This window comes from Centruroides sculpturatus, unplaced genomic scaffold (genome assembly GCF_000671375.1).
Source record: "Centruroides sculpturatus isolate CEXI.00-Female unplaced genomic scaffold, Cexi_2.0 scaffold1789, whole genome shotgun sequence".
NCBI lineage: Eukaryota > Metazoa > Arthropoda > Arachnida > Scorpiones > Buthidae > Centruroides > Centruroides sculpturatus.
The window spans coordinates 29682-55071 of NW_019385895.1; the positions used below are offsets into that span (position 1 = coordinate 29682).

The 25390-nt window shown below is 29.0% G+C and overlaps 1 long non-coding RNA gene across 1 annotated transcript in view; it reads right to left on the reverse strand.

Annotated features, from left to right (window-relative positions):
- Positions 1–7900, reverse strand: part of LOC111612451 — a 12233-nt gene extending 4333 nt beyond the window's left edge. Inside the window, exon 1 of the long non-coding RNA XR_002754605.1 lies at positions 7732–7900. This is a non-coding gene — a long non-coding RNA (uncharacterized LOC111612451). The remainder of the gene's footprint in view (positions 1–7731) is intronic.
- Positions 7901–25390: the final 17490 nt, after the last annotated feature.

A 25390-nucleotide genomic window follows, 5' to 3' on the forward strand; every position in this document is an offset into this window, starting at 1 on the left:
ATAATTTATTTATTTTCAACTGTTTGAAATTTTCGCAATCAAATTCTGAAATATATACGAATGTAATTTTATATTAAATCAATAAAAAATATTTTTAAATAAATTTTCTTTATAATGTGTATACATTATACAGGGTGTTTAGAAAGTCACTGTGCACTTTTCTAATCATATTTTTATAATACATTCATATAATACATATCAAATCCATCCAACAAACAAAGCGATAATTACAGATACGTCGTACTAACCTTGTATATCTAATCATAATCCACCAACTTTTATCTATGGGGAGCAGCAAAATCTGTAGTGTATTGAGATCATTTGCACACGCTGGATGACTTGAAAGCAGCAATAACAGCATCCATTCATTCAAGCAAGCAACTGACAGCAGTGTTTAGAAACAAAATAAGAAGGATCCAAACTTATATTGATGCTAACGGGGGTCATTTTCAACATTGTTTATAATTGTCATTCATATTTACCTCCTGTATTCTATATTGAAACATGTCTGTTAATAAATATATAAGTGCAGTGATTTTCTGAACATCCTGTATATAAGATATTAATAAAAAAATTTTTATCCAAGTATTTTATCTTTTAATTTTTGACTTATAATTCTTTAAGATACTATTCAACAATTAATAGCTCTTCATTTACATATGATGATAAAAAAATAAGTTAAATATAACAATGATATTAAAATTTCTTATGTTTACATTTATGTAATCAAATTTTAAAAAAGTTTATTATAATATAAGAACACTGAAATTTAAGAAATTCTATAACATAATTATATTGTTAAAATCTGCTTAACAGATTATCATTCAGATCCTTAAATGTATCAAGAAAATTGTTCATTGTATACACACATACACATGTGTTAGCATTATTCACATAGGAAACGAACAAAACTTAAACAATACCTTAATTTTGTAAAATGTTCTAAGATATAATTTCTCCAACAAACATGTAATGAACTGCATGGTATAAAACAAGAGTATACATTATATATGAAGTCTGTACTTCATTATGACACAATCTTAGTAAACTGATTTTTATTTTCTGTTAAACAGATTAGAAAGAACTCTCTATTTGGAAGAACAAGCAATTTGACTACACAAACAATAAAATTATAAGTACAGTACATATAGCTTATTTTTATATGTTATAAATTTAAATCCATTAAATAATAAATAATATTCAAATATGTTAATATTTAAAAAGGTTTATGTGTGATAGTTTATTTACTCACTCCAATAAGTTGAGAAGACTTACAATATTCATTAAAAATTTAGTAAGTAAAATATTTAATAAGAAATGACTCAGTTCATTTATCCTATAACAGGGATGGGCAACCTGTGGCCCGCATTAATATTTTTTGCAGCCCTCGTCACATAAAATATGAATAAATATATCAATTTCCCAGCTTAAGGAAGTATTCAGCAAAAATTCAAACGTTATTTTCTACAACTTATTTATGTGAATAGTTTTTCTCGCAATGAATTTAGTAAAAATTAAAACAAGAAACCAGCTAACGGACACATTGAAACTAATTTAAAGCTAGCAGTGACTAATATTTAACCAAATAATTTCCGATATATTACATTTACATCACTTTCAGAAGCTAAATTAAGTATAACTATGCTAATTGATAATTATATATAAATAAATAATTGTGATTTATTGGAATTTTTCTTCTCTTCTCTTCTCTGCGTCATTTCAAAACTTTCAAAATGTGGCCCTTACATAGAAAAAAATTGCCCATCCCTGTCCTATAATATTGTATACATGTTTATATCAAATCATTTAATACATAATACAGTCTTTAATAAATTTAACATTAACATTACATTATTAATTATTATTTTAACATTAAACTAAATACTTAAAAATTTACTTTTTTCTATTTTAATTATATTAATTTATAACTAACATATGGTTCTTAAAACAATTTCAATAATATACTTTATACATTATATCTATTATTTACAACAGTGATATAAAGCTTTTCAATTGGCAGACCAAACTGCACATAATTCTAAGTAGACAATGTACTGTACAATACATATGTTCTGTATATTCCATATAGGGACTGTCCATAAATTATAACACAGATATGAGTTGGTATGCTGGTAATTATTACAATGAGTTACAAGAGGATAGGGATGTACACAAAAATAGTACATAATGCTAAGGTATTATGTATCATTTTTGCTACCCAAGTGTATCAACCCTTGGCTAACAGAATGCTTCATTGTTGTTTCTGAAGTGTTGAATACCAAACTACTGTTTATTTCAATGCTTTGTACATTATATAAGTAATTAATAAAATAACATAATGTGCAGTACTCCATATTTTGTATTATTCCTTACTATAATTCAGGGGATTGGTTGAAGATATGCATAACATAATTTTTGGAATAAGTATGTGCAGCAGCTGTGTTACAACAGTGTGGAATGGTAGTTGTAAATTATAAAAATAGTATTACATAATTTCTGGCCAATCCCATACATAAAAACATAACCTATTTTTTATCATTTATAAGTGGCATATCAATATTTTTGCAGGCTGGATTTGGCTCAGGGACTGTAATTTAGGCACTACTGACTTACAACATATATATAAGCTTATCACACAGAATACCTTATTATTTCTGATAGAACAAATATTTTAAAAAATCTGCATGTCTTTAATGAAAATAAAAAAAATACAGGGACTATCAATATCAAAGTTATATGATTACCACTGTACAGTTAACTATGTGTACTGCAACGAAATACACAAAATATTGATTACAATACTTTCAAATGACCATCATTACTCAATTGATTACTACAGAACCAAATGAAATTTTAAAATATATGCAATTCCCAGAAAAATCAATCTGAAATCTATAAGTATAATCATAATTTATACATATTTATTTCTTATAGTATAAATTCTCTTAACAAACATCCATTGTACAAATTATTATTAAAATAAATTTTTTTAAATTTCACTTTGTATTCCAACCCTAAAATTTATCTTTTACTCCTGTTTGCTTACACTTGATGAAATAATTACTCTATATATTTTTAAAATAATTTAATGTTGCACAGGTGTTATCATGAAGCACATATTTAAAATGCTACATTTACAAACATGTTTTTAATTATTATACTCATGAATTTTTTAAATTAACTCTTTTTTTTTCTTTTCTTTGTTTCCCATTTCAATTTGAATTTCATAATTTTAACATAATCTTCTAGTTAATAACGTTTTTAAAATTATCACAAACTTCAATCCATTTTACATAAATGTATATAGGATATTTCTAAATTTTATTCTTCGTATATTATATTACTATTACAATTATTGGTTAAAAAAGCATCAGTTGATACATATCTTACACAACTGTCTGAAAATTTTAACTCCACCTATTATTGATTTTGTTTTTCAAGTTTCATGTTACCTTATTATTGTCTTTTTTGTATGCTTTTGTATTTTATCTTTTATTTAATAAATCTTTATGAGAATATTTAGATATGTTAACTATATCTTTTATTATATATACAGTGGTACCTCAGGTTACGAACGCCCCAGCATACGAAATTTTCAGGATACGACATGAAATTCGAACATATTTTTGCTCCACGATACGAACAAAAACTCACCATACGACGTTACATTAGTTCGCATTTTTCATTTGTTTTTCTTACTACAGTTATTTTTTTAAATGTATTACTTGGCTTTAATTTGAGTATGTTTTTCGCGTTGGAACGAATTATTTGGTTTTACATGTAATCGTATGGGAAAAGATGATCCACCTTACGACATTTTCATGATACGATCTCAGTTTCGGAACGAATTAATTTCGTATCCTGAGGTACCACTGTAATTGATATTGGGTGTTGTGTTTCTGCATGACAATGCATGCATGCACACATGCACAGTTACTTGTATTAAAACACTTTCCACTGCAGTTTTATTGGGAACTGTTCCTACACCAACTGTAGGAACCCAGACCTCATCCATAGCAATTTTCATCATTTCCCACAGATGAAAGTTTATCTAATATTGCAGCATTTTCACACAAATGAGAAACTGTTGTATGGTGTAAGTAACTGCTCCTGGTTGTAACTTTCTTTGATAAATGATCATTTTTCAGCCTCAGTTCTATTGAAGTTTGAAATTCAAGGAATATACCTCTCAATCTCTTTACAGCCTGCAGTTGTGAGTACACACTTTCTATGCATGGAAAGTAGAACTTCTGTAAATAAGTAACTTTTTCTAGCAATTTTCTTTAATTGAACTAACATTTTTGGCTATATTTAATGGCCTTCCTCAGGTTCGACAATATTTGGAATGTCAGATGTTCAAAAATTTGTTTTCGTTCTGATGACGTCATAGTTTTTACAAAAGAAAAGAAAAAACTCTAAATATTGTTGAACCTGAGGAAGGCCATTAAATATAGCCAAAAACATTAGTTCGATTAAAGAAAATTGCTAGAAAAAGTGTCAAAGGTTTTACATTACTTATGTACACACTTTCATTATATTAGAGTTTCAGAGAATGTTGAATATTGTATATCATTGTAGAGACCATGCAGAGAAAATAGAATGGCTTGTAATTTACCATCCTACTTTCTCTGCATAATCTCTATAACTAAACATAACAAATAATAATGAATCAGTAAATAGCAAAGCTGCAGAGTTGATACACAAAACAACTAACCTCAGCTCCCTAATTTTTAAATATTAATATATATTAAATAATGATAAGTCTACTAAAATAATATGTGATGCCATAAAAATTTCATAATCACCAAATGAATCATCGGGCTACTTTCTAGACTTATAATTATATTTAAGTATAAATCTATAGTTTATATTTATGTTGAGGTCAAAGCAGAGTTGGTATATTTCAGGGCTGTGGAATCGGAGTCGTGGAGTTTTTGTGTTTTAGTTGGAGTCGGATGGTAAGGAAAAGTCGGAGTCGGTAGATTTTTACGCGACTCCACAGCCCTGGTATATTTTACCAACTCTGTAGCCCTGATAAATATGAAGTAATCCTGAATTGTATGTCTGTTATAAGTTCACATTTCATGAAGTTAATATGCATATTAAGTCTAACTTTCATATTTTATTTATAATCTATAATTTAGTATAAAGTATAATTACTGTTTAAGTAAATCTATATATATATAAAAATGGACGTGTGTGTCCCTATATTTCACTTTTCCGCAAAAACTATACATCGCACATGAATGCTGTTTGTATGTGGTGGTAGCCCCAAGTCTCCATTCGTGCACTATGGGGGTTGCGTCTCGATAGCTATAAGGGTGCGGGAGATATGAGGCTGAAAGTGGTTGAAAGTGGCTTTCTATTTCGAATGTTTTGTTCGAATTTGTTCGAATTAAATTCGAACATAAAATTCGAATATTGGTTCGATTATAGAACGATTGTAAACGTTCCAGAAACGTTGAAAATAGTTCGTTTGACTAAACGTAAAAATTCTCTAATTAGTCTGGAAACGGGGGACCTAATTCTTGCATTCTGTGAAAACGGGTAAGATTGGCTATAATGTAATTATCTTAATCTTCACTATCGTTACTTTTTGCCCAGCGAAGCGGGTCCTTGCAGCTAGATTCTAGATTACTTAGAAAAACAGTCTTTTATATATAAAAACAACTATATTATATACAAATGTACGAACAAACAAAAACCCAGCGAAGCGGGTCCTTGCAGCTAGTATAAAATATAAATCATGGCCGACATTTAATAATTTTGCACTTAACATGTATTTTATGTGAAAGTGGCGATAGCATCAGAGGACATTTTTACCATATTTGCATTTTATGGCAGAGGTAGTAGCCTCAAAAGAAAGGTCGTATCGATATTTGTGAAATTGAGGACTGTCAACTGGAGCGAATGACGGATGATAAACAGAAGCAAAGTATTTTCTTTGTTAAACATTTCAATTTATATTTTGTTTATACTATTAAGTGTATAATTGCTGTATTGAACTTTTATTTATGAAAATTATAATTACTTCAAAATTTAAAATATACAATTCTTTATGTCAGAACATACATAATAAAATGTATTAGTTATAATTCTTGGATGTATAATAAATTCTCTAAAGGATATATACAGGTAACCCCCGTATAACACGGCACTTCTATAGCATGGATTCACTCTAACACGGTTCGAGAATTGGGTAAAACCCTCGTACAACATGAAATGTACAGTAATAAAAACTATTAAAAGCAAACTTTATCTAATTTGAAATTAGGGAAATCCCTGTGCAACAGTTCAATAAACGTGATAAAGCTTTTAAGTGCGAAAGATACCTCATTTGACATTTTTCATTCGAGCGCATACATACTATCAGATTTTTCTGCATAATTTTCGTGAACTATTAGTACTTAAGTATGTAAATTTTCTTTTCCCGCCTTCTGTGGTCCTTCTCGAAACTTGTTTGTGTTGCCAGATCTCAACGCTTCTGCTTTTGTGTTGCCAGATGTTTTTCCCTTATTCCATACTTGCTTTATTCTTCATAAGTGCTTAGCACCATATAAGGAAATTTATAAAGATCTTTTAACTAAAAGCAAGCAATCTAAAATAACATTTTTTTTGGACTTTGAACTCAAAATTGAGTTTTAAATAAACACTTGGCTTTATTTCCATCTCCTTTTCGTTGGAGAGTGTTCTTAATGGTCTATTTTCTCTTAGGTGTATTTTGGGAAAGTTTAAATCGATTAGGATTTTTTGAATCTCACCTTGTATTTTCTCAATAATATCAATCCGATGAGCTGGACACATTATTCTCTGGATGGAGTTCGTTTCTATAATTGAAATTTTCTATGTTGTTAACATATATTTTGCAAAAGGTAGAGCATGAATCTGAAGATAATGCAGAAAAATGCTCAGAAGATAAGGATATCTTGCCAAAAAGAAAATGCCCTTGGTTAATAGTGCTTAGTGATGACAAAGAAAACATTGTTTAATTTATATTAATATGTATTGCTTAAGAAAATTTTAATAAAGATATTTATCTTAATTATGAAAATATAGTAGCATGTTTTTTTAATTTTTGGAACCTAACCCCCTTTTCGTACTAGTTCTTTGTTTTGTATAACACGGATTCGCATAACACTGCAATTTTTTGGAACATAACTCCCATGTTATACGGGGGTTACCTGTAGTATTAAAATATAATACAGTATTAATTGAAGATGTTTTTGATAAACTGAAGAGGAACTATACTTGAAATACTGTGCATCTTGACAACACAGAAAATGCTGTAAAGTCAAATGTTTTTAAATGCACTATAACATGTTTATAAAAGAAAGAATTATGTAAATCATCATTTATCTCCCTTCTTCAAGCAAACAATACAATAATTTTAAACATCAACTCGTAAAATATGTATATTAATAATAATAATATATTATCAATTTTAGCCAGAAATATGTGTATTGTTCATTAACCTACCAATTACAGTACATAAATTTTTCTACTCTTTCTGAAAAACTCTATACATTCTCTTTTCCATGTGAATTTTAACATAAATGAGATTCAGATGTTATGTGCTTTATATATACAAGCACATAACATCTTATTTTATGAAGCATTTCTTTATATCCTTAATGTAGTATTCATATAATCTCTAAAATTAATATCTAATTACCATACCATTTGAGTTTCTTAATAGTTAAAGATTGTTCAAACATTAACAATCATATTCACCTAAGCTCCATATTTATAGGAGGTAAAGTTCTGTCTTCGATTTCAGTCAAATCCATTCCGAATTATAAGATGAATTACAATTCGAAGGATACAAACCGTTCCAAACTTTCCGCCATAACGGCTGTCAACAATACGTCATAACACCTGTCAGTAGTAGGTGGAGTCTAGTTTAAATTTTATAATACGTCACTTCCGACATGGAAAACAAAATCAATTTTTAATAGACATCGTTACACTGATATTTATTGTAATAGTTAATAATACAAATTTTAAATTATAACAAATTAAAAAGTTCGTTTTGTATATATTAAATGAATAATTAATATATATAAATCAGAAAATATATATATAATTGAAATTGAATTTAACGATATTAAAACGTAGAAATTTTCTTTACAAAAGTATCATCAAAGTAAAACTTACTGGAAGAATTTTTAATTCTTATGGTTAAAATTTATTCACTAAGTAGGGTTCGTTCAGGAAAAATTCTTGATGTTTTTAGACTGGTCGGAATGACGGCCGGATAGCCGAGCGGTTAAGGTGGCAGCCTACCGCTCTGGGGAATTCGGGATCGAGTCCGGAGGGGTCGAAAAATTCCCAGAAATCTTTCGGGGGTGGTCCGACCGGATATATCGGAATCCATCCGTCACCACCCGGTCGCCCCATTGTAGGCTTGGCCGAACCCATAATGGGCTTGCTAAAAAAAGGCCCTCTTAGTGCCCACAGGGCGTAAAGAGTTTAAAAAAAAAACTGGTCGGATTTGATCACGAGTCCTCTAGACAGGAGGTACCGCGCTCGGCCATTTGTCATTCTGATTTTACTCAGTCAAATGACCTCACGATAAGATATGAGTCGTTTAATTGAGTTCGAATTCTATTCAGATTTTTATAATCTATCATAAGTAGTACAAATTGGGATGTCGTATTCTCTCTCTCTTTAATGCCGGCCAGATCTTGTAAACAAGGAGCTTATAGCACATAGAGTGCTTATGTACTATTTGAATGAAATTTAGAGAAATCACATTATCCGATTGTAAAACCGAAGCAATATCACGCAAGGAAAACACATTTCAGAGATCAGTAATATAATTCATGTTAATGAAGCGTTTAATTGCATTAATTTGTTATAGCTGAAAATTCAAACGTTAAACGTGAAAAATAAATTCAACGTTTCATATTTAAAATCATAAATAATAGAAATATTTTATCAAGAGTTACATACATAAAATATTTAGAGTATCCTCGAAATTTGGTAAATGTTTGGAACTTTCCGAACTGTAGGAAGTTTTAGTTACATTTTAAAAATAGTTCGGAAATATTCTGACAAATGAACGAACAGTCGCGTGTTTTTGTTTTAGCTCGTTCCTCTTCCTCATGAGAAGTTGTCATCCTTAATCCTAATCCGAATTATTTTTATTACCGTTAGGTTTAACTTTTTTATATATAGAGGAGAAGGTGGTATTATGGAACCCCAATTACCTTTTAGTGAATTGTAAACAAGGTATCATAACTACACCCACATTTTTTGTGTGAAAAGTACTGGTAACTAGTAAACTAAATGTTCCTAATTGGATTTTTCGCTAGTGTAATTATAAGTATGGTTTTTGAAGGCTTTCACACAAAAAGTCCGAAAGTAGGCTTAGAGAAAATCGGGTGGTAATATGGAACCTTACCGTATATTGTCAAAAAAATGCTTTAATGTAGCCAAAAACAAATAGGAAAGGACAAAAAATGTTAAATAATTACCAAATTATTTACTCCAATGTATTTTATCGCAAAAATGCTTTTATAATAGAAAAATATGACCTCCATCAACAATATATATTCCAGCAGCTCTTTTTTGATATTCTCAGGAAGAATTGGCTTTCTACCTAGTGTCTTTTTCACAAATTGCTCTGGAGGAATGTCTGCTTGCAAATAGAAAGTTCGGAGGAGTTGAGTTCCATATTACTGTAAAAGCACCAATGGGGTCCGTATTTCACGCATCGCCATCTCGAATTAACTTATGTCTGTCGAGACCAAAATTTAAAAAACGTGAACATCACACAGATTAATATGTACCCCTAAATCTCTTGAACGGAATACATGCACCAGTGAACCTACAACTACACGATTTGTATTTTAAAAATAATTAAATTCACTTAGCATTCAAAACTTGCGAATTTTGAAAAAAAACTGATGAAAAAAATTTGCTGATTAAATGCGGACAACCGTTTAACTGAAGAAAAACGGGTTTTCCCCTTGCTATGGATGTCTGCCTAGTTCAGTTCAGCCACATTCCGCTACAGTTCGCCTTTATTATCAAAATGGGTTCGAAATGGGGTGGTTCCATAATACCCGCAGTGTTCCATAATACCACCTTCTCCTCTATATAAATTTTGCCTCTTAATGGTTAAAATAGGCACTAAAAAGCCCTCTTTTAACCATATTCAATATGAGTTTGACTAGGGATGCAGTTCGAAATCAGAAATCGAGACATTTGTGAGTTAGCATTGTAGTAGCTACTCTGGAAAATAAGTGAATAATTCTAATTAAATAAATTTTATTGAATTTATCAATTACTGTATTGAACATTTTTTCTATTTGTTATTGTGTTATATATATTTAAGTTTTTCTTAGTAAATCCGACTCTCCCATTGTGGATACGATCGAATCCAGGATGGACACAATTATATATAAAAGTCCTCTTGGTGCCCAAAGAGCAAAAAGAGCAAAGAAAAAACAAGCTAAACTGTGGATAGATGTAAACATTGTTTGATCTATCGTCAATGATAGCACGAAAATATCGGTAGTTTTGAAGCCATCGCACAGAGCCACAAAACACGACACGTGCTCCAAAGATTACTAAAGGCGTACGCATATGAGATTGTAAAGACTGGGTGACATGGTGAGGACGATAAACGATACTTATTTCCTACAGTTCTTATTTGGCCTTTTTTAAATACAAATCGAGGCACTTTTGTAGAAATGAACAAATAGGGACATGTCGGAAAAATTTTCCAATAGAGATGAAATGATATAAATCGGGAAAATCTCGAAAACTTGAAATGTGCGGCGACTTCAAGTTTGGCCACGCTCAGATAGCCAAGCAGAATGATTAAGGACGGGACGAACAGACCATGAAAAATTCTCAGATTGCTCACTTAAATTCAATTTCGGGTCTCCCAGAACTGTAGAATGAAACTTAAAGTGCATCGGTCATCCGGCTTTAGAAGAAAGGTTTTGTTTCGCTCATTACTCTTTTCAAGTTGGTGCTTTTGACACTGAAATTTGTTACTCTGAAAGTTGTCAACCCTAGTGAAACAAATTTTCCGGCAACAAATATTTAGAGATATCAATAACATTAATTAAGTTGCAAGCATTCGATCCGAAATCGATATATGTGTAAATTTATATAAAACAAAATAACATAGAAAAACGTGTGAAAAATTATAAAATTCGCGCCCTCGTAAGATATCGATGAATACATGTGAACGAAGCGTTTCAATACACCAACACTTCGTTGGTGAATGGAAACGCTCTCATAAATATTTAATTTGAGAAGTGCTGAAAAGTTTGCCACTTTACCTACAAGAAAAAGTATATTTTGTAGACTGAATCAATTTTATTCAACATAATCACTCTCTCCGTACACATCTGTTACAACGTTCCTCCAATTTTAATATCTTGGACATAAAAAACAGTTGTCTGTAAAATAGATTCCGAAATTTCTCAACGTAGACCAGAAGCGAATTGCATGATCGCTTCCCTGGTTACCATGGGATAAAACGTGATTTCGCCATTAAGATCTAAAGAGCGACGTCATAGAGGATGGCTTCGGCTGAAAAAGCTTCGTGTTTACAAGTCGATCGTAAAAATCATGGTTCCCATGTTTTGGGATAAGAACGGAATCATTTTGATAAAGTATGTGCCAAAGACCTGGAGATCAAAACGGGAAACTGAGACAGAAAATGTTCTTTCCGTAAGATAGCGCGGCTCCCCTACCGCTCACCAAACTACACACTTGATTTTCCCAGAAAATCAAAGTTTTGGGATTCCAATTGTTGAATCATCCGGCTTATTCTCCGCTCTTTTGGATCGTCATCCGTTCCTAGTGTTGAAGAAAACGTTTGATTAAGAGTTATTTGTTGTCTCAGAAGTTTAGTTTGCCGACCAACTTGAAAAGTTATTTTTTACGGGATGTTGTAACATGTGTATATAGTTCCTAACAGCACAGATGTGTTGAGTCAGTGTTGATTGAATACTGAATTAAGTTATAATATTTCAGAGTTGTTTCCACTTTGTTTTCGAATATTACTTCAATATTGAGATGCTAATATTTTGAGTTTTTATATCATTATTGTACAGCAACATTAGTACAATATTTTGTACTGATCTTCCTTAATTAAGTGACAGGTACAGTTTCATATTGTTTCTCTTATGTTTTTTTCTTATAAAGTGCTTTTCGGGAGAATATCAACTGCTCTTCTATTGTAGCATCAGATCACGAGTTATGACATTAGCTAAGGTATGAGCAATAGTCACGTTTTCATTTACTTTTACGGGGTGCAAAAGCATAGAAGAGACATTTGTCGTCGATTCTATAGAACACTGTCCAGTCGTTGTATTTAAATACAAAGTTGAATGCAGGGACGAAAAAGAATTGGACAAAGCTGTATCAATATTTTTTTTTGTTTTTTAATCCTCTCTTAATAAAATAAATTTTGTTTTATTTCTGTATCTTTGTATAGACTTGTTTCATCGTATTTTACAGATATCAATATTTGCGAACCTTAAAAACTCTCTCTCAAATGAAGAAAGAAATTCTTAATAGAATAATCTATAACAAAATGAGCGATTATTTATTGTGACATCGTCACAATTCCAGGCTGCAATTTTTAATTATATTTTTAATTTAAAATATATGCTCTCCACCTCAAATTAGTAGTGACTTGCCCCTGTGCATCATACTTTTCTTTTAACAATAGAGTCGTGCCGATCACCTATTAACTGCTTTCAGGGGAAGTTTTCAATTGAAATAATGTGACTTTTGGAAGTTCATATATAGTTAATCGGGACTTCCTGCTCCTATGGTTTTCACGTCTTGTCGCGGATTTCACCTATATAATTTTGTTCTCGAGATTAAAGAAAGACTGACGGACAGACAACAGTGCGAACTTATAGGTGTACAATTGTTTTCAAATTGAAGCCCAAAAATATCCGCCAAATCAAATTTTAACAAAAATTATGAAATTTTCCTTAAAATTTTATTTAATATTAGCATTGAAAGTTCAGGCCAGATGGCCGAGCGATCAAAGTGGCAGCCTACCGCTCTAAGGAATCCAAAATCGAATCCGGAAGAGTCGAAAAATTCCTGAGGATTTTTCGTCTTGAATATGTCGGGCCTTGTCCCTCATCACCCAGCCGCCCCATAATGAGCTTGGCCGAACCCATAATGGGCTTGCTAAAAAAAAGCCCTCTTAGTGCTCACAGGGTGGAAAGAGTTTAGAAAGAAAGTATTGGAAGTTCGACTTTACTGATTATTATGTATAATTTACATAAATTTTAGCACTGTTTAAAATTATAGTATAGCTGGTCATCACCGCTAACTTAGAGAAACGACAATTGATGTTCAGACACAAATTGTAAAATGTATTGAGGCTTAGGATACAAGTTTTGAGTATTTGTTTTGAATATAACACATTTTAAGTTGTTATAAGTATACATTCTTCACTGAATTGTGACTATTTTATTAACATAGTAACAATAATAAAATACAAAAGAATATGTGAAATATACTATCAATTTATTCACTACTATATATATTGAACACCTAATCATAAAGGATTGTTCTACTTTTCATACTTTTTAATAAAAATTCTCAAAATAACTAGTATATTGATGTACAGTACTTTTTCATTGAGGAATTGTTACTCCGTTATTTAATCTCCTGTTTTAAGTGTTATATTTTAAAGGATACCAATGACCGAGTGGATAAAATATTGAACCGGTGCCGCTACTAGACCTTCGCAATATCCGGTAATGAATTGTAAACGTTCATAGATAATAATATTCTAAAAGTTGACATGTAAATTCAATTGATACATGGAATTAAAGTTTCTTAAATGGAATTTTGATGGCAGCACTCATCATCAAGGTTCTTAGCGATAAACTAATTCGGTGCTCATCATTAAACCTTGTTGGCATATAATATTAATTCGTAACATTATATAATAACATTCATAATAGCATAATAAGCATTATTACATAATTCTTAATATAATACTATATTAATAATGTAATTCATTTCAATTATCAGGAACATAATATAGAGATCTTCATCAACACACGAAAATGCTATTGGGAATTTCCATTAAAACATGATCCAGAAATTCAATTTGGCAAATTTGATTTTTAAGCTCTCTAAACGGCTCTAGAGGGGTCGCAAATTTTACATTTTAGTACGTTTAGAATTAGTTTTTTAAAAAGCAACATGTCATTTTAATTAGTGCGTAAGACAGTGCATAAAATAATTAATTAATAAAAAATTAGAACGTGTAGCGTTATATGCACAGAAACCAAACTCTCCATGTGACTAGAAATTACTACGTCATCTGTCGATTGTGGCGCCGCGAAACTAGGTCGTATATACGTAACATTACGTTAGATTTGGAGTAAATTAATTTACTTTCAAATACAGTAATTGCATTACAATGTTTATAGTCCATGAAACTTTAAATGTACACAAAACAAAAAAGTTTCTAAATTACCCGAAATTTCGTTTATCCGATATAACTGGTCCCATCGTGTTCGGATAATCGAGTGTCTATTGTAATAGATAAACGTTTAAAAAATGAACATGTCCAGGAAAGATAGGAGGTACTGTACAAGGATTTTCCGTAAATTACGTAACGCTATATTTATACTTTTTAACTATCATCCCACCAGGGGCGCCGCTAGCTGTTTGAACGCCCGTGTGCAATACCGATTATGCCGCCCCCTGTTTAACTACGATTACCTATGCTGAGCTTGCCAAAAAGGCTCTTTGCCGCCCGCGTGCGGTGCACGCCTTGCACGCCCGCTTACGGCGGCCCTGCATCCCACTCCCCTGTAACGCTCCGTAACGCAATCGCACGTACTGTACCTAATCTTAAAATTACGTAATGCATATCCTGGATCAATTCACTTAATTATACTAAGGAATAATACGGAGCACGAGGTACGGAACGTTACATTATTTTACTAATTACACGTATAATGTATAGTACAAAGCAGTGACATAAACAATGGGGTCGCTATGCAACACTTCAGAAACAAAAATGAATCATTCTGTTACCCAAGGGTTGAGACCGTAGCATTAAGTAACGTTCTTGCAAACACCCTCACTCTCTTGTAACGCATCGTAACATGGAGGTGAATACTCCCTTATTACGATGCGTTACAAGAGAGTGAGGTTTACGAGAGCCTCAAATATAAAGTCTATATACTGTATTTTTTTGGAGTCACATTTTTTTATTAATTTCCACGCTTATAGAAGAAATTATAAAATTTCTAAAGTACAGTATTTATTATTTTGTTTCCTTCTTAAGATATTAATAAATTAATATACTCATATTATCTACGTAGTGTATTAGTCGAGCCTTCAATAATGGCCACTCTAAACGGCGGACATTTTTTTCAGAAAAGTTTCTTCTGAAATGCATTATTTAGAGGTTTGACTTTCTACAGTCAAACCTCTAAATAACGGCCACGTTTTTCAGGGGTTTGACTGTATAATATTACGTGCATTTATCATTCAACACAATTTTATGTATTAATTACACGTAGCACAGATAGCTACTGCTGTGCGAAGGAACTGTATTTTCAACTCCAATTTTACATTTTTAAAATTACGTTTATAAAATTTAAAATTTATTAATGCATTATTTTCAAAAATATATATATTTATATTATCAGAATAAATAATAATAATTTAAAAAAAAACAATTAAAATATTCAATTTGTATTCACGACATCCTACCGCCATCTCGTATAAAAAGTTGAAACTAATTAATTTTCCCAATTTTTACACACGCACGATGTTCAAATAAAAATTAATCTTAATTATATTTTTAAACAAAAAAAAGTAATAAAGATAATTATATATAAAATCGATTAGAATTTTTTTTAAATAAATTTTCTCGTTTTTAAATGCGTGCGCCGTATATTTATATATACTTAGTTTAAGTTCTGCGTGTGGTTCTATATAGGAAAGAGAAAAATAAATAAATAAATAAATAAACGTAATTTTTGTAAGTAGAAACTCTAATATATTTTTGTTTAGATAATCGTATTTAGGTAGTTCGATAAGTCAATTCCTAACTGTTTACAAAAATTCATTAGAGTGATTGCTTTCTGATTGGATACGTCAATTAGGTTTACTGTACTTTAGTACAGTGTATCTACATTGAGTTTACATACAAATACGCAATAGTGGAAGGGTCCTTTTATTTTTATAGCTATCTCTTGTGGATAAATGAACAAAAATAAAAAAGAAAAAAAAGGAAAAAGATCAATATAGTAGATAGCAATCTTTATAATGGAAGGAAAACCAAATATAAAAATGGCGTCGAAGTGACGTCATAATGAAATCAACAACGATAAAAATCGTCTCGTCCAATCAACTAAGAAGTAAACAGGAACATCACAAATAAAAAAGTTCTGTTTGGTGGTTTATACACTATACACAAATAAAATACATTATTACAGTTATATACTAAAATAAAAAAAATTTTGAATATAAATGATCTGATTAAAAATAAAGAAAATTTATTTACATTTTTTTCAAGAATTTTTTTGGTTGTTTTTTTTTTATTATTTTACAATACTAGAAAACGTTTTCTCTCTAATGCATAATATATATATTTATTATTATCCGCATAACATTGCTGAGCCTTGGAGATGTCTTTAAAAACTCTTTATTTTATTTATGTTTTCGTATATAGAATGCATTGCCTGCAAATGTCTATGCATGAAGTCGGCAGATAGAAACAATTTCAGTGAATTTCCATTAGCTTTAGATGGGTGAATACTGTTGTTGATCCAATCTCTTCGCTCGTTTTCTCTACAACATCTGCATTATGCAAGTTCACATGCCCATACAGTTAAACAGGAGGCGATATATAGAGAGGGGGAGGTAAAAAAAAAGTAAGAAAAAATACAACAAAACTTGCTACAAATGTTGGGTGCGACAACCTCTGTATTTGCCACTGACAAAATATATTGCCTCCTTTAAAATAAAAGATCGAAATATGTTTATAAATATTTTACCAACCTACAAAACAATTACGAATATGCATATCATTCTTTATTTTTTTTATTTTTTTTATAAAGAAGATTTTTCCCTTAATGTAAATACTAGTCCTATACTAGATTTAATATTTTGTAGTCTTTCTTTAAAGAAAAAAAATTTACTTTATAGACCTAAGTTTAGTATATTCGGGTAACGTTCTCGTGAATAAACGACGTTAGTAATATTTTTTAATGTTTAAAAATAATTTTGAAGCTGTTATTTCATAAATTGTTTTAATATCTAAAATTGAATAGAAGTGTTTCTTTCTGTGACAAGTTTTTAATATCTTTCAAAAATTCCACTTTTATGGAGCTTAGGTGAAATTTTTTTTTCTTCTTCCTCCCTCCTCCTGTAGCTATAGTTTATACATAAATTTCTTGTAAAGTTATTTTCAAAAACCACCGGATAGAAAGGAATTTGTTGGCGGATAAAATGACAGTTTGATTCAATTTTTTGTTTGTTTATTTACTTTTTAATTACGGGTATATGGAATATTAAATTCGTGTTACATCCCTCCTTATATTTACTAAGAAAAATCGTTATAAAAAATCTCACATATTTAGAAAAGTAACCCGATCTACGCCAACTAAGTTTATCTTTGAAGACAAGGAGAATGAGAATTATAATTAAATTAAGCAATTTATGGCATACGACCGAGATATATTGCGTTATAGATTGTATATCAATAGCTTTATAAACGGGTCTGGTTTGTCTGTCCTTTACCGGGGTCAAAATGTTAATTAATCAAACCAATAAAGTCTAGCCCTATATATCATTGATGACGGTAACTTCTCGAGAACACTTTTTGAAACTTTAAAACCTCTCCTAAATTAAATCTCCAGTTTCTCATTTCGCTCTCGACATATTTTTCAATCTGACTTTTCACAATTTTCGGCATTTTAACGATAATTAATATTCCGTTAGCAAAGATATCCTCGTATTAAATAATTTAAAAAGAAACAAAATGTAATTTTTAAATAACGAAAAAAAAATCAAATTTAATTTATTTATACGTGTGTTATTATTAATCAAAATAAGTCGTATTCTTTTTTTTTTCTTTTTTTTTAATTTTTAAATGATTAAAAATTCCTTTCTGCATTTTAAAAACAGTTTAATTTAGAAACATTAATTTAACCGTCGCCAATAACGTGTTGTTAAAATTAGTGTTGGATAAATTGAACATTTTTGAGACAGAATAGCATCTTGATTAGTTGAGGAGATGTGTAGTTTCTGAGTTTGCGTGTAAATTGTGAACCGAATTAATTGAGAGCAGATGAACTACCATGTTGAAGGCGGTTCTATTCCTGCCTGTCGTGCTTGGCCAATTATTGTTGGTGAGAACCTTCTACTATTGCCATGTGTTACCCCCCTTTCAGCGTGCGAACGCCCTTTAGATTAGACTCTAACCAATGATTAGACATTTTGAAGAAAATTCCACCGTGCATCTGTTAGATGGTAAATTCGTGATGATTTCAGTTTATCAACAATTTAAACCGGGTAAAAGATAAAAATCTTTTTTATTTTTTCCACCCCCCTCTCTCTCTTCCTTTTCTTTTCTTTTAAATGTTATTCAAAGATTTACAGTTATTATTAATTTTAAAGATTTACGCGCAATTTTATACCTTAACTTACAATTGTCTTTTAAATTTTTGAAGGTTGATTTATAACATAAACGCTTTATACTGTTAGCATAAATCTAGATAGGAATGGAACATAATAGCGCATGTAAGAAAAGCGTTCATAAATCCCTTTTTTTCCTTCCTTCTTATGGAAAATTGCTCCGAGAAAAGAGCGAAACGAGATTCAGCGATATGGTTTGAGAAGTTTAACAATTATTATTAATTATATATTACATCAGCCAGATCTGTTAGATGCCATAACAAGTTAATTAGACGGTTTAAACCTGTAAAAATAGCACGTTTAGAAAATGTTTAGCATTTTTTTTAATAAAGTGAAACGACCTTTAAATTGGATAAAAATTTAAAAATTCTGTGAATAAANGTATTATATTATTTTTAATTAATTCTAACGTGCGGGTTATACGTTAACTCGACTAAAATAATCTTATGTAAAATTATGCTTATCGCGTACATGATTTCATATTAAATTTTTATTACGAGAATAATTATTATAATTAATTAACAATATTGTATATGTTAATAAATTTATATAATGTATATTAATTATTTAAACTTGGTAAACAATAATTTAATACTGTATAATATCTATAAACAAAAGTGCAAAGTGCCTACGTTAATAAATCTTTTAATAAATTTAAACATAAATAAATAAGATTTTATAATTAATATTTAATATAAACATTATTTAAACGATTAAATAATGTTTTAAATATATTTAAAAACTTTTCTTTTATAATTTAAATTCGGTAAACTCGATTTAAACACGTATACAAAAGCGCAACAACGCAATTTTTTAATTTAAATTAAGCATTAAATTCTCATTAAAATATATAAAAATTTTAATTTAAATCGATAAAAATTAACCCGTAATAGGAATTAAAGGAAAGAATTTTTTTTTATTTGCTCTATTTAATTTATTATAAACGAATGCAAAAGTATGCTCATTTTAAATTAAATATATTATTTAAAACACGAATACATTAAAAGCTACTTGTATATTTATGCAAAGTGATACATTATTAATTTTAATATTGTTATAATAATAATTAATTAAAATTAATTAAAACCGTTCATGTATTTATGAGTTATTACTATAATTACGCGATAATCCTTCACTTAATATGTCGTCCATTAGGGTAATTGTCTACAGTTCCTTTGGTTCCTAAACTCGACGATAGATGTCGCCAACATGCCTTTACACTAAAACAAAAAAAAAAAAAACACAAAAACAAAAAAAAAGACAAAATGGAGACTCATAAAAAATCAATTTAATATCCGCCAATTTTATTTATATATGTATGGAAAAAAGTGTTCTAAAAGCCGAGAAATGTAAGTATAACAAAGCTAAAAATATTAATAAATCAATAAAAAACAGTTTCAATTTTCTAACTATTTTCTCCCCCCCTTCTTTTTTATTTTTTTTTAATTTTCTTTTAAATAATATATCGAATTTCATTACATCAATGGGAATACATCAGAAACGTTACCGGGCTGACAATTTTCAGACTATTTACATCTAAATGAAAATATTATCTTGGTTCTACTCAAATTTAGATTAACCAGTTTCGCATTTAAATCGAACATTAAGGTATCTTGATGTATACATACAGTTCTTCAAATTTTACATTTTAACGAGATTTTCTCAATTCTTGATACTCAGCTTTACAAATTTTTACTAACTTTACGCTATTATGTTGACTATTTTAAGTATTATTTACGTACCAAAGTATATATATATACATATACATATAATAAACGTAATGGGTGTGAAAATCGTGTAAAGCTTTCGTTTTTAATTAGCCATGTTGGCCGGACGACTGCAGATTTTAAGTCGAGAGTTAATGTTATTACTACGAAATTATAGAAAGAAAAATAAAAGTAAAAATAAATAAATAAAAAAAAATGGTAGCTAGAACATTACTGACATCATAGGCTTTCATTTCGTAATGAATTATTTAAATATTCAAACGAAACAATTACAGTAATGTACCAACCTATCGTGATAAATATAACATTACCAGTTTTGGTTAAATGGCAAACGTTGTGTAAGTCGGACAGACTTTCTAAATGTATTTTTGTTTTCGTCGACTTTTCTAAAATGATCGAGGGGATTTGTAAATAAGTTACAATTATGTTAATTGCTAAAATGTAGTTTGTAATTAATATTAAAAGTTCGTTTTCTATCGTTGTAAACTTTGTTAAGTTCATTCGCATTTTCTGCCAAACTTTGCTGAAAAGTTTTTAAAAATTTACACGTGTCTTAAGTTTGTATACTTTTGTAAGATTTGGATTTTTGTTTTTTTTTTGGTTTTCTTTACATTTTTTTTTTCTTGTTTAGTTTTAAAACTCTTAATTGACTTTTCGAAAAGTGTAAATTTAATTATTATTTTGTTTTGGTAGCCATTTTAAATTATGTAAGGCGCGCGAATTGTTTATGTTGTTATGCTGTTGCGAATTTTTAATTTAATTAATATTCCGTGTTAATATTATTAGCAATTAGGCGTGAAATTTACATTAACGAAAGGAAATTTCATGAATATGACGTACTAGATGATAATTTTTCTACTACTGTATAGAGGAAATTTATGTGCGGTCAAACATCCAGGTGTTTTTTTTAGCGGGTTGTATAAACTTATACACTAATAACTGAAGAAATAAACAAAATATAATTAATATGCATTTTTTTTTCTATCTTATAAATGTTTTTCTTAATTTTTAAAATCTGTAATGAGCGTTCAAGTTTCCAAGTTTCTCTCGCTGTTAGCATACGAGCGTGAAACAGTTTAATATTTCACATTTAATTAAACTTTTTAATAATTCAATTGAAACAATTTAATTAATTTTAAATTAAAATCTGAATTAATAATATTAACACAGAATGATTTATAAGAATACACAATTTAAAAATTATTATTTAATTAAAGATTTAGAAGAGGGAGGGAAAAAAACGGGATAAAATAAATTGATATAAAGCAATACGATACATCTCGAACGAATCAAATTATTAAGAGAGTAGTTTTAAAAATAAAAATATACATCCAAATATTTATTAAATAAATTATCTCATATAATAAAATTACTTTGTGTTTTATGTTATTTTCGATAATAATTCATCGAAAGTGAAGTATTAATTTTAACCCGTTAGGTTCCATATGAGTAAATTACTTTCGTTCCGAGATTTATTGAATAATTAATTTCTATAAAAATGTCGTTTTTGGAGATTAATATGTATCCCTTAATTGATTTTAAGTAAAATAAATTAATCCTGTAAATTACAGTTTGCAATTTTAATCTATCACTCAAAAAAAAAATCTTATATAATTTTTTTTAAACGGTCAATTTTAAATGGCGACCGCATCGTTTCGGAAAAATAAAGAAGAACGGGAGCTGAAAAAAAGGGAGAACTTGAAAAAAAAGTTACTGTCAATTTTAGCGTCGAATAGAAAGTTCATGTAATCAGTGTTGGTGCATTGTTGTAATTTTTAAGAAGGGAAAATTAAATGAGCCATTTATTTTCGCTCTCAATCGGACCAAAAATCTTAAATTCAAAACTTAAATAAAAAAAAAATAATTGATAATAATAAAATAAAAAGTATCTAAAGTATATAACTAATTATACTAATTTGTTTCTGTTTTATTTGTTGCTTATTATTTAAAATCATTTATTTTTGTCGAAATATTTAATCTACTCTGGTTACAAAATAAACATTGTGTTTATTATTTAAAGTTTACATGTATGTATGTATGTATGTGTGTGCATAATGATTTTTCGCTTTAATTGCTTATTTACGTTCCTTCTTCTAATTTATTATTTATTTCTTTATTTAAATATTAACATCAATAAATTTATATATATATTTTTTAAAAAATAATATTATCTATAAATAACCTATATACAATATATAAATGAATTTATTAAAACAATCAAGGAAAGAATTTTATTAATTTTTATTTATATAAAGAAATCTTTGTGTATATTCAAACATTTTCTAATGTATTGCCAATAACTTAGACTCTACACTCGTTATGTATAAATACTGTATATACATTTTATACATACGTTTCGATATTTTGTAAGTAGTAGTCTACGTCCATAGGCTATTTGCTACATAAAGATACAAAGTACTGTATAGGCTTTTGTTATGCAGAACCGTACACAGAATCGTATCTTGTAGGTATTATCACACAGAATTAAGCGTGATAAAAGTTTACAGAGTTATATAAGGTCTAAAATCCTGTCTGTATTCACAGAGTTTCTTATATCGTAATTTAAGTTCATTTTTGTTTCAGTAAAATGTATAGGGTCTACACTTGACCCCCTTATAACACTGTTGATAATTTCGTTTTATATGACTTCCATGTTGTACGAGTCACTTAGATTTTACAAAGACGTGTGCCGGCTGTGAACAGCTCACGTATTTGTAAAATCTAAGTGACTCGTACAACTTGGAATTTATATAAAACGGAATTATCAACAGTGTTATAGGGGGGTCAACTGGTATATTAACTTCTTCTAATGTACTGAGTTCAGGTTATAATAAAGTGATATGCAGCAATGCGTTTTGTAAATTTTAACGTATAGTAGGCCCTAAATGGGCCCAAGCGCCTAGAATCCTAAATCCGACACTAGACAACTGCTATTTTACGGTATAATGTAACAATAAAGTAGTTCATCTTCATTACTTGAAGGCACATAATTGTTTATCCTTAATTACATTCTGTTTAAGAAAAAAATTAAAATTCAATGAAATTACATTTATATATATATATTAGGCCTATAGTAAATGATACATCCTAGATCTAATTCTTTTATTAATTTTCATGTCTAACTTCATAAATTTTACGTATATAAATTCATTAAAATTAAATTTTAGATATGAATATTTAATGCGATTAAACATTAACGGCGAATAGTCAATTATAAGAAGATTAACATAAACACATTATAATTAATAATACAATGCGGTCGAAGCATTTCACTTTAAATTCCTTTTTAAACTTCTAATAGCTTTTAGTAACCTATTTTTATAAATTTATGTTTGTAATACATTAAGCATAATTATGCAATATAATTATATACATCCCTTTAAATTGATGTCGCTTGGCAAACATAGAAGAGGGGGGAATAACGAAAAAACAGAACGTATCGGCCATAAGTTATACGAATAAACAAGGATCGATGATCGATCCATTTACTTATTTTCTATAATTTGTTTGACATTAATGGCTTATTGTCAATTCCATTAAGTTAAAACTTTCAGTTTAAAATTATGTTCATTTATCGCATCACAAGAGATGCATCTGATTCGATGACTTGCATCATAATACAGCCGATGATGCGATCGATTACCATAATATGAATGAAGTAAAAGCTCAATATTGTATAACGACGCCTTTTAAGTTCTTTGTTAGAATCCTGGCTTACAGTCTTTAACTATTATTTTCTCTTTCATCTGGTAAATTCATCGAAATAAGCCTTACACTACCACCATTTGCGCTCGATTTACACGCTAGATGGCACTATACCCCTTTAAGGTCATATTTACCATATTAAGTGATTTAAATATAATTAATAAAAATTTAAATATTTAATTAAATATATAATTTATACATTATTTAAGAGTTTCTCGTTTACTTTAAAATTACGGTGTTTGTTTTTAAACTGGGTTGAATATGTATTAAAATAAAACACTTAAAATTAATCGTTAGTAATAAAATATCATTTTATATTTATTTATTATTATTATTTTTTTTTCTTTATAATCGTTGCTGCTTATCTTAGTTTTTTTTTCTTAGAAAATCTCTTCACGTGTATAAAAATAACAACTTTAGTTATTTTTAGAGTCGAGTAGGAATCTTAAATATAGTGTAATTATAAGAAAAATGTAGAAAATAAAGTTGGCATTTTAACCCAAACTAAAAGATGTTTTTATCAATTTCTTCCAACAATAGTTCGGGTATCCAGATAAATAAATCTTTATACTCCATTTTCAATGTCAATATACTGTATATAGGGCCTATATATATATATATATCGTTTTAAAAAATATGAAAATAATTTTCTGTACTCGTATTTTTCTCCAAATCTTCAAGCTAATCTTGTAGCAGTATCAAGTTTCCTTCCTAAATAAATTTTGCTGATCTCACAAATAGGAGAGATGTTTTTCTATTTACAGTACTTTTCCTTTTTTGTTTTTTCTTATTTTAAAGAAAGACAGATGAAAATATAAAGAAAAACAGAAAAAGAAGTGTATATAAATATATATTTGAATTAAAATAATCACAGCTCGTTTTTCTCTCGATAAAAATACAGTAAAATGATTCGTTGCATTATCTGATTTTACACTTAAAGCGCGACGTGATCCGTTAAAGTTGTTGATGTGTCATATTAATATTTTTGTTTTGACATTTGCAAATATTCTAAACAAAAACTAAAAAGATTTAGAATTTTCAAAACTTTTATTTTGCTCGTTTAAATTATGTAATATAATACAAACCGACTGAAAAACAAATAAATAAATAAGCGAGTGATCGAGTGAATTAACTAAAGACTGTCAGTTGACAATAACAAATTTTTTATTTTTTTTCTCCCCCCATGAAAAATTCAATATTTCGAAACGTTGTTATATATTAAATCTTATTTTATTATCGAAACTAAATAGTTAAATCCAAAAGAATTCTAAACAAAATTTTAGAATATTTTATTATAT